We start from the raw sequence: 11,942 nt of genomic DNA, 5'->3' as shown, positions 1-11,942 counted from the left end.
AGACATTCGTGTGGGGCTGGAATTGAACCAGGTCTGTGGTACTGTAAGACAAAAGTGTAAACTAATGAGCCACTATGTCACGTTGAAATGTATTACTCTGTGATATGTTTAGCTTACTGCATTTAAAATTATATCTGGGTAATGAATACGCTTGTTAATGGTGTAGATATACAGGATATTTTCTTGGATATTTAGTGGAGAATAAGAAAAAGCAATGAGGCATCTCTAGCAAAAACCTTCAAAAAATAAGTAAACCTGAGAAAATTCAACAGCAAAACATGAAAGAAATTGTTGCAGGAAGTAAATTGTAAAGTCATAATTAATTGTGGAAGCTGGCAAGAACACGGTTTACAGTTCAATGAAGGTCAAAGACGGCGCCTTCTGTTGAAAAGATGTGAAATTGTTCACAGTTTCGAATATCAGCAACAGATTTGCTAAGGTACGTGGTGAAACTTAGGAGGGGTTATTAAAATCACCAGCACAGACTCACATAGGACAGACTGCATGGAAGGTGTTAGCAATCAAACGTCAAACACGCCGTATAACCGAAATACAATAAAAGGTTATTACAGGACTTAAGGTGTTACATCTGAATGTATGCAGTGTAACGAATAAGGCAAGTGAGCTTGGGTCTTGAATCAAAATTGGCAGCACAAATGTGATGGGCATAACAGTGATGTCGCTGTAAGGTGATCAAGGATGACAGCTGAATATTTCAAGAATGTATGTCTTTTCAAAATATAGACAAGTGGGCAGAAGGTGGGATCGCCTTATTATAATAAAGTAAATGAATAGCAAGAAATGAAAGATGACATAATATTGAGGAACTGCAGAAGCAAAGAAAAATATCGGCCTCCAAATAGTCGTCAGGAAATGGATGCAAAATACACAAGGAGATTGAAAAGATGCGTTGGAAATGAAAGGATGCAGAGGTTATGGGGATTTCAATACGCAGATAAACAAGGAAAATAAGGTTTCGTAGTGGATTGCAAGAAATATAAGCTGTGAAATGTTGACAAGACGGCGTTTTGGAGTAGCTTATGGTGGAACACTCTGGCGAAAAGAAAAAACTGGATTTATTTTCGTATAATGAGGCAGACGTGATAAGGAAGCTGAAGGGAAAGGAACCCTTAGGGGGCCTGATCTTTGTATGATTTGATTTATTCTAAAATTTGTGAAGCGGAAGATAGAATCAAAGGTAGCGCTATTGCAGTTGGACAAGCACAACTACTGAGTCATGGGGAGGAGCAGGTTAGAATTAACTGGGAGAGAAGGCTAGCAGGAAAGGCAGTGGAACAGCAACGTCAGGGGTCTCTTTAAGTAAGTCAGGAGTCACAGCAGAGACTTATCTGAAGGAAACGAAGCATGGCACGGGGAGGAAGAGACAACCAAGTCTGATTGGGAAAGTCAGGGTTATCATAAAAACAAAAGAGAAAACATATAATGTGGCGAAAGGTATCAGGAAACTACAGAATTGGGAAACTTAGAACGAGCAACAGACAGCAACAAAAAAAGAAGTAAGAACGGAGAAGAGTTAATATGACAGTAAACTAATCATTGATATGAAGGAAGACTGTAAGGGTTTCTTTATATCTATGGAAGGCAAAAACGAGGCCGCTGGAAAATGACCCTGCACAGAGAGTAGTGAGGAACAAAGAAATGACTGAAGAACTTAATAATTACTTTGTATCAGTCTTCATGGTTGAAGCGATAAGTCGAATCCCCAAACCTTTCAGAGCATGAGGGGGTCGAGCTGAGAATGGCGACCATCATAAAGGAGAAGATGCAAGAAAAACTGAATGTCCTGAAGTTGGGCAAACTACCTGAACCAAATGGATTGCACCACAGAGTTCTAAGAGAAATATGTAAGAGATAGTAGTGATGATCTTTCCGGAATCACTTGAATCAGGGATGGTCCCAACGGACTGGAAATTCGTTAACATGATACCCGTGTTTATATAGGAATTAAGGCAAAAGACGAAAAGTTTCAGATTGATTAAGTGAACCACAATCCTGCAATCCAATGTGAAGAATGAGCTTTCTAAATATGTGAGGCAAAATAGGGGAAACTCCGCCTGGTAACATTAAGGGGAGACAATGCCTGACAAAACTGCTAGACTTCTTTGAGAAAGTAACCAACTGGTTGGCCATGGGGAGCCAATGGATGTATAATAACTGGACTTCAAGAAGGTGATTGACAAGTTGACGCACATGAGGCTATTAAGTAAGATAAGAGCCCACCGTGTCAAAAGCAAGGTACCAGCATGAATCAAAGATTGGCTGTCTGGCAGAAAACAGAGGGTGGGGGTAAAAGTGTCCTTCTCAAGATGGCAGCCTTCTACAGGGCTCAGTGTTGGCGTCACAGGTTTTCACTTTATACGGTAATGATCTTGATGAAGATATTGAAAACATCCTGCATACATTTGCTGAAGATACGAAAATAGATAGAAGGATAGACAGCATTAAGGAGGCAGCGAGGCTGCAGAAGGATTTAGACACGTGAAGAGTGTAGTCAACGAAGTGGCAGATGGAGTACAAAGTGAGGAAGTGTGCGGTCGTACACTTGGGTAGGAAGAATATAGACAAGGTTTATTTTCTAAATGGGAAGAAAACTCAAAGTCTGAGGTGGAAAGTGTCTTGGGAGTTCTAGTCCAGGATTCTTTTGATGTAACCTTGCAGGTTGAGTCAGTATTGAGGAAGGTAAATGAAATAATGACATTTCCTTTAAGAACATTTGAAGGTAAATACAAGAATGTGCTTCTGAAATTCTGTAAGGCACAGGTCAGACCACAATTGAAGTATTGTGCGAAGCTTTGTGCCCTTACCTCAGGAAAGATGTACTATCCCTGGAGCATATTCAGAGGTGATTCAGAGGAATGGTCCCAGGAATGAAATGCTTAACGTATGAGGAATATTTGAGCACTCTGGGTTTATCGTCGATGGACTTCAGAAAGACGAGAGGGCATCTACTTGAAAATTACAGAACACTGAATGTCCTGGACATTGTAACTGCTAAGAAGATGATTCCATTTGTACAAGAGACTCGAACTCGAGAGCATAGCCTTAGAGGGAAGGGAACACTTCTTCGAACGGAAATAACGAGAAACTTCTTCAGCCACAGAGTGGTTACTTTTGGAATTATTTGCCACAGAAGGCTGCAGAGGATAGATCGTTGAACATATTTCAGACAGAGATAGAGAGGTTCTTAGATATCAAACTGATAAACAGCTTATGGGGAGAAAATGGGAGAATGATTTTGAGAAACTTAATAGACACGATTCAATGTCAGTATAGGCTCGATGGGCTGAATGGCTGATTTTTGCTCCAATAGCTTATGGTCTGAAGTGGAAGGAGATAAGTGGCCAATTTGCATTTCTATTGTTTCGGAAGTAAAAGTGGACAGGATGCAACAGTAGTACCGAGTTCGTCAGCTGATCATCACAAGCACTTGCTGGGCAGAACTGCCTTTCCAGGAATCAGTCAGGTAAATAATCCATTATCTGAACTGTTTCCAAATCATTGATAACATTCCTTAAAGAAGGGCACCAGTGTTGTCGTCAATAGTTTACATGTGGACTCATTATGCCCTTGAAAATGAAGCACAACTCCACTGTTTTTGAATTCAATTTCTCTCGACATTAATAGTAATTTCTATTCACTTCCCAGTTACTTGATGCACCTGCACACTTGCATTTGGTGATCCACTTACATGGGAATATCCCCAGCCTAAAACTCTGCAAGCTCTCATCATATGGATACCCTGCTTATTCTTTCTTCCAAAATGGGCGTGTTCACATTTATTTCGCATTATACTCCAATTTTCACAGTTTTATCTATTCACTGAAACTACTTTTCTCTCGTAACCTGCTCATATTCTCTTCACAAAGTTAGTTCAAACCTCTTTTTGTTGCTCATTATTAGCGAGTTTTGAGAAGATTTGTAGCTCATGTTGAGGTTTTGGATATAGGTTTGCTCGCTCAGTTGGGAGATTCGTTTTCAGTTTCCAGTTCAGCCAGCAAATCTACATCCAGTTGTTTATCATGTTTGGAAACCATACATTCGTACTATTGACCATGACATTCATCAACACTGCAACATTTAGAAGCCTCATCACTGACTCTTGCGAAATGCCAAGCTTTGCAGCTTAGGAAAACAAGATCCATTTTTACTTACACATTTCTCCCTGTTCGCAAACTCATCTACGTATGCAAACACACTCAAACTTGCATCATGGTAGTTCATTCTCCACAATGAATATGATATGGTAGCTTGCCTAATACATTTTAGAAATATGGGTGCATCTGGCTGTTCCTCCGCATTCACTTGTCATGTCACCATTTCAGAAAAAAGGGCAAGTAATCAGTAATTTCGATTTTACTGACAAAATGACGTTTATACTGCCTCATTGCTTTTAGGTCAATCGTCCTGGGGAGAATATGAGGCATTGCAGGGTGTTTGGAGCAGAACAAAATTATGCCTCAATGGACATACATACGGAAGCATGAACAGTAATCAATGTGTAATGGCAGACCTACAAACGACACTCTGAAAGCAGAAACAGTGCACTGTGAGATCGGGACAAAGAAAAAACAACCAATCTGGAAAAAATATCTTCCTTCAATATCTGCCAACAACTCGAAAATTAAATCACTCAAATGCATTAACTCTCTGAGTCAAAGATCTCAAGCTCTAATTTCTGGAAATCACTCCGTTACTAATTAATTGAAACCATGATAGCAAGGTGACCATCCCCTCCCAGTAACAATAGTCATAACACAATGCATAATAGTGCTTCATTGATTGAAACAATTTCTCTTAATTACTTGTCACTCGTTGTTCTGCAGAAGGTGGTGATTTGTCTTCTTGCTTCATTGCACTAATTTTTCTTCAGATTCACAATAATGCCATTAGGAAGGAGGTCAAATCCTGGGCATTACGTGTCAAACTAAACTTAATGATTACCACAGTTCTGGAATGGAACTATCTGTTGCCTTTGTAAGGGCAACAAGGAAATAGCAATAAATACTGGCCCACTGGGAGGCATCTGGGCTCTCTGGTTCAATCGTGTAAAAGTCCCACGCTCTCATCCAGTGAATCGTTTTCAAAATTACTCTGTCAGAGTTATGCAGTCCACTAAACAATAGGTCTCCATTTCCACCCTCATAATATGCCCACAGTAAAAAATGGATCAACATAATGCATCCACACGTTCATGCTGATAACAATGTGATCAGTCACCATCTGAAACAGCGCCAAAAACACGAGGGATCCATTTGCATTGTGATAATATTATAGTAACTTTCCCAAAGCAATATTGGCAATGCTAAATGTAGCACGTTTAAATTGCAGTACTTTTGTGGTAAGTGGCCCTTAAAAGCGTTGCAAAAAATGCAACGCTTGCATTGAATGCATTTAATAATCGCATTCAACCGAGATAACAATGCTATAAATCCTTAAAACAGACTGTGAAAAATCAACAAAACCATGTTTGTATTTTGAAGTTATAAGGATAAATGAGGGAAAGTATAAATGAGGGAAAGTGTAAAATGTTGAAGTGTCTCTGGTCACAAAAAGTTCCATAAGCATTAAAGGGGCAAATTGACCATGACATGAGAAGCAACAACGGGCAAAAGCTGGCAAAATAACACGTTAAATGAGCGAAATTAACACCATTATTTGGAGAAAAAACACGTCTGTTCATGACGTAAATTATAAGATTAACTGGCAAACAAACATTGTTAGAGTGGACGAATGAAAGTGTAAAAAGGCAGAAGTACTATCACAAAAGCAGAACAATTTATACCACTGAAATGACGACATAGCTAGTGAAAATCAGAAAGGATATATATCATGGAATTGAGTTATTGGAAAAATGAAGAATTGATGAAGTCGACCGATGATCCACGTATGACTGAAGTTCCATACTTCACCTGGCACTCCGATTGTTGCAAGAACGGGATAGTAAATGGCAAATGCCAGACCTTTCGGTATTCCGTGCATTTCCAGCACAAACTGTGGTGCACTACGTACTCCGCTGCAAAATGATCATGTTTATATCGGGTGGAAAGTCTGCAGGGAGATAATTAGTTTTTTTTTACAGTAATTGCATTCAATGAAAATAAATAGAGCAGTGCAGCTGCTGTTCAGCGAATGTTTCTGAGCAGATGGAGTAGATTGTTTACCATAGGTTAAAATATTTTTCCAACATGACATCGCCAGAGATTGTAGAACTCTCCTAGTTATAGAGTTACACAGTCATACACACGTACAGCACGGAAACAGACCCTCAGTCCAACTCGTCCATGCTGACCCACATATCCCTAACCTAATCTTGTCGTATTTGCCATCACTTGGCCTATATCCCTCTAATCTTCCTATTCATATACCCATTCTGATGCGTTTTAAATGCTGCAAGTATACGAGTCTCCACGACTGCCCCAGGCAGCTCATTCCATGCACGAACCACCCTCCCTGTGAAAATGTTGCCCCTTAGGTCTCTTTTATATCTTTCCCTGCTCACCATAAAACTACGCAATTGAGTACTACATTCCCTTCCGCGAGAGAAAACACTTTCTCCATTTATCCTACTCATGCCCCTCATGTTTTTTATAAACTTCTATAAGGTCAACCCTCAGCCTCCGAAACTCCAGGGGAAACACCCCCAGCCTGGTCAGGCTCTCCGTCTTGCCCAACTCCTCGAAATCTGGTAACATTCTTCCACGTTTATGTGTTCCACGACATCCAGCGCGTCCTCCTTATAATATGGACATTTTTCAAGATGTTAAAATCGATTGCCCCACATTTTATGTCTTCCACGTCCTTCTCCAAAGCAAACACTGATGCAAAATACTCATTTAGCATCTAACCCATCTTCTGCAGCTCCAACCATATGTTGCCTTACTGATCTTTGAGTGTCAATATTCTCTCCCTACTTCCCGATTTGACTTCAATATATTTATAAAAACCTTTTTGAATATCCTTAACCCTATTTGATAAAACTATCTCATGTCGCCTTTTTTACTCTCCCGTATTCCCTTTAAAGTATATGCCTACTGCCTTGAGACTCCTCAATGGAATTTCTGTACCTCTTCTGTCTATATCTAGCATATGCTTCTTTCTTTTTCTTGACCAAAACCTTAATTTGTCTGGTCATCCAAAGTTCTCTACACATACCAACCTTTCCTGACACCCTAACATGGATATAATGTCTGTGGACTCCCGTTACCTCATTTTCAATTTTCCATTTTCCAGCCATGCCTTTACCTGTGAACACCTGCCCCCATTCAGCTTCTGAAGGTTCTTGCCAAATATCGTGAAACAGCCTTCCTCTAATTTAGAACGTCAACTTTTAGATCCAATCTATCTCTTTCTTACACTATTTTAAAACTAAACGAATTATGGTCACTGGCCCCAAAATGTTTCCCCATGGATGTTTCAGTCAACTGCCTTGAATGTTTTCCCTTGTGTAGGTCAGGTTTTCCGCTTTCACTCATAGATACATTCACATATGTCTTTTACACACTGAAGAAGTCTATTTCCATCTAAACCCTTAACATTATCGCTGTCACATTCTATATTTGGAAGGTTAAAGTCATTAACCATAAACAGCCTTTTATTCTTACAGATATCTCCTTCCACACTTGCTTCTAAATTTCCCGCTGACTATTGGGGATCCATAACACCATCCAAATAAAGTGACCATCCCTTCTTATTTCTCAGTTACACTCAAAAATTTTCCCTGGATGTATTTACAGGAATATCTTCCGTAAGTACAGCTGTCATGCTGTTCCTTATCGAAAACACCACTCCCCCTCCTGTCTTGCCGCTCTTTCTCACCTACTCATCGCATTGTGTCCTGGAGCATTCATATGGCAATCCTGTTCATCCCTGGATCACGTTTCTGTAATTGGTATGATATCCCTTTCCCATGTTCCTAACCATGCCATACGATCATCTGCCTTCCTTGTTAGTTCTCTCGCACAGAAATAAAAACAATTTAATTGATCAGCTCCACCCTTGATCTCTGGTCTGTCCCTGCCTGCCCCAACTGTTTGACACGTTCTTGTCCCGGATGCACCAGTCTCCGTTTGATCTCTTTCCTCACTATCTCGCTGGAACCCCCACACCCTCTCCAACGTGTTGGAGCTCTGGCAAATATCCGTGTCAGTATATTATCCCTTTTCAATTCAAGTGCAATCGATTCTTCTTGTGCAGGTCGCTTCTACCCCAAAAGTGATTGAAATGAACCAACAATGTAAACCCTTCTGCCATGCACTAGCTGCTCCGACTCGTGTTTTTTTTTTGTGCAAGGCAGAAGCTGAACACAGAATCTTGGTTCTATTCTATTTAGATAGTAAAACACAACTTGCTTCATTTTGTGCTGTGTTGCATTATAGCTTATCATAGTTTATTACAACTAATTTATTGCACTGTTATTCTGAAGAATAACTTAATATAGTCCATAATTAATCTTAGATTTGTTGTAAAATGAAAGAAAAAACATCCATTAAAGGAATGCCTGTTCTGGTAATTGCAATATTGTTAGTCCCGAGTGAATTCTACCCATAATTAGTAAGACCATAACAATTAATTGCAGAGAAATTTGAATGATTTGAATGAATATATAAGAATTTTAATCTGTATTGCACTTTCTTTTCGATTCATAGGTTTTGTTACATTTGGTTAGTTGTATTTCCTATGCATGATGTGCAGTGTTCAGAAGAGTGAGAAGTACTATGATTGAAGCCTATAAGATCCTGAATATTCTTGGCAAGTTGGGAGTGTTAACGATAATTACTCATGGTTCGCAACCCAGAATGAGTGATCACGTTTTTTATCAAATTCGGCATTCCCTTTGAGAGTACACGACATGAGCCTTTTTTCATCGCTGATAGTTTTGCGAAGTCGGAAAGCTGCGTTGGCAGTACGTGAACGCACGCCATTGAATGTTAGTTTAAGTCAGAGGCAGAACGAGTGTTGCTAGACAAGGGAATCGAACGTTATTGTAGATCAACAGAGATGAGCATTGTTCATCAAAAATTGTGGAATATGATTGAAATACCGAATCGTTCACTTCTGTCACTAATTCACAAGTCAGGATGCCTCCAAGAAAGTTACAGAGTTTTGCTCATTTCTGTATTCCACACGAGACGATAAAGTTCGACCTTGTTCTTCAATCATCGGATTAAAATTGTGGAGAAGCTTAACAGCAGCATTACCAAGATATCTGATAACAAGCGAGATTAAACATCAGGATATATTTGAGTCAATTTTTGATCAAGTAGTTAGAATTACATGGACATCTTAAGGAAAGAAGACATTCTCACTGCTAGAAGTCCGAAGTTCCAGAGATCAAGATCTTGATACCTAAGTGCATAAAGGCCATCGATGGAGCATTTAATTTCAGTGAAAATCAAAATAATGCAATTGTAGATTCGCCAAAAGAAAAACGGTTATCACTGAAAAATGAATTAGGGCAGGAATGTCACCACTATTTAGGTACTTTGATATTGGTTATTGAAACTCAGAGCTTATCAGATGACGAGTAAATGCACGTCAGTTCACAAAGGGTTTTGTTGCTGATTGGATATTGGTTCAAAAATAGGATCGACCACAATTTGCTGATGATGGGGTTACATGCAATAGTTAGGCATGGAATGCTGTCAGTGGCCGACGAGCAGAGGTTGAGACAGTGACTGATTGCAGTGACTCCATGGCAATTGTTTAATGCACAATTGAATACTGACAAATTTTGATTATCCTAAGAAAAATCAGAGTTAGGACGTTTGAAAGTAAAAGATTGGGGTGTTTTAATCTATTTTCAATGAGGAAATATTTGGTGTTTGATATCTGCTCAGGAAAGATCCTCTTTTTTTCTACAAGAAGCTTGTTAACAATTATGAAACTATCCGTGAGACGATGTTAACTTTACCAGTGCATCAACTACTCTCTAATGACGCTAATGTAATTGATTTCTATGTCAACATCACTGTTGTCATTATCCACGGTGTTAGAGATATCTATTTTTTCTGAAAGCTTTCTGCTCACCATTTCCTTGTATAGGTGAATACTGTCCTGGTCATCGCCATATGGAATTGTTCAATTTGGATGATAATGGCCTTGACTGTTGACCGTTATGTGGCCATTTGCTGCCATAACCTGAAGAATAGATACTGCATTGTGAAAACTGCGTTGCTCGCCAACTGAATAGCTTATCTACTGAAATGCATCAAGAATCTCTGTCTTACTTAACTTCCAGGCTCTTGAACATGCTGGATAGCGTGCCTCGAATCTCTGGCGTCAGGTCAATTTTTTCAGACGTCTTCCGCCTGGCAGAGCTACCAGGACTGAACCACGTCTTCAAACCATTTCTGCCATTACTGCTCATTCTGACTTCCAATGCTGCGATCGTCAAACACATAATTGAAGCTATCCAAGCCCGGAGAAGTCCTCGTTGCGATGATAACCACAAAGACCCGGTGATTTCTGTTTGGCCTTTCACTTTCTTTCTCAGCTTCCTCATTCACTGGAGAACTTATGCTGGACATTATCTCGACGTACGGATTCTGGGTGAACCCTGCATAAGTGGACTGCATTTCAATGATATGTAGTAAATCCTTTCAAAGCAGACGAATATCATCCCAATACAAAGGTCTTCCTGCAATAATATTTATTTGGTGACCAAGAAAACGTTCAGAGTGGAGTCGAAAAAACTAGTACTCAGTCTAATATCACCGTCATTCCTTCCATCAAACGGTGAGAAATAAATAACATATTCACGCTCCTCTACCGAAACTACATTTTTCTCTCCTTCTTTATACTGATTGTTTTGATCCGGGTGGCTCACTTAAAATTAATCTCACTCATATGTATAATCAACTAGAAGTGTCAAATCTCAATTCATAAATATAAACTCTATAATTCAGCCCCTTACCCTGCACTACAATCCAGATAGCCTGCGTAGAAGGAGTATGACACTGTTGGAAATTTAATCTCTTTAAACGAGAATGAGGCTTATATTGGCCTTCTGAATCACTTCGAGGGAATGAAATACAAGAAAAACATAAGCACTTTGTAAGATGTGGATAGATATTAATTTCACAATCTCCACAGCAGAAGACTCTTGACTAATGTTTAAATGTAACAGAATGCCCATGAGTATGGCAAGTCCTTTGCTCTGAAACGAATCAATGTTGGAATTTAATTTGCTGCCTTACTGGGGGGTGGAGGTGAAGGAAATGGGAAAATTCAAACTGGCATTGAATCGATACATCATAAAGGCAAATTTGGTTAAAATATAGAGGCATGTATCTACTTTCCAAGTTCATTCAACTATCGGTCCTTGGTTTGGATAGTGTCTCAATTCTGCCTCTCTTGCATGATTATGAACAAATGGATTTACCACATAAGGATGACCCAAGCTCTCTGCAGTGCAGGCAATATTTTCTGAAGATCATTTATAATCGTGTTAAATGGAAATTCTGTGATCATATTCTGTAATTATAAATACATAACACATCAGGTTAACAGTAAACTATTTACCCAGTTATTGTTTCGTGAGACGACGAGAAACTTTTGAGTAGGTAGAAGAAGTTTAAACATAGCACTGAGGCACGGTAGCACAGTGGTTCACACTGCTGCTTCACCTAGGTTCGATGCTACTGTCTGTGTGGTGTTTTCAGGATCTCCCCGAATCTGGGTGGATTTCCTCCAGGTAGTCCGGTTTCCTCCCACAGTTAAGCTTGCCCGCCTTCCGTGAATTGGCTATATTAATTTGCCCATAGTGGTCAGGGGTATTTTGTTTCGGTGCATTAGTCAACGGAAATGTAGGGAAGGGAAATGGGCCTGGGTGGATTACTCTTTGTAGTATCACTGTTGACTTGTTTGGCCAAGTGGCCTCTTTCCACACTCTCGGTATTCTATTATTTATATGACTAACAATG

The sequence above is a fragment of the Hemiscyllium ocellatum genome (assembly GCF_020745735.1).
Source record: "Hemiscyllium ocellatum isolate sHemOce1 chromosome 27 unlocalized genomic scaffold, sHemOce1.pat.X.cur. SUPER_27_unloc_22, whole genome shotgun sequence".
Classification (NCBI taxonomy): Eukaryota; Metazoa; Chordata; class Chondrichthyes; order Orectolobiformes; family Hemiscylliidae; genus Hemiscyllium; species Hemiscyllium ocellatum.
This window is presented reverse-complemented; position numbering follows the sequence as displayed.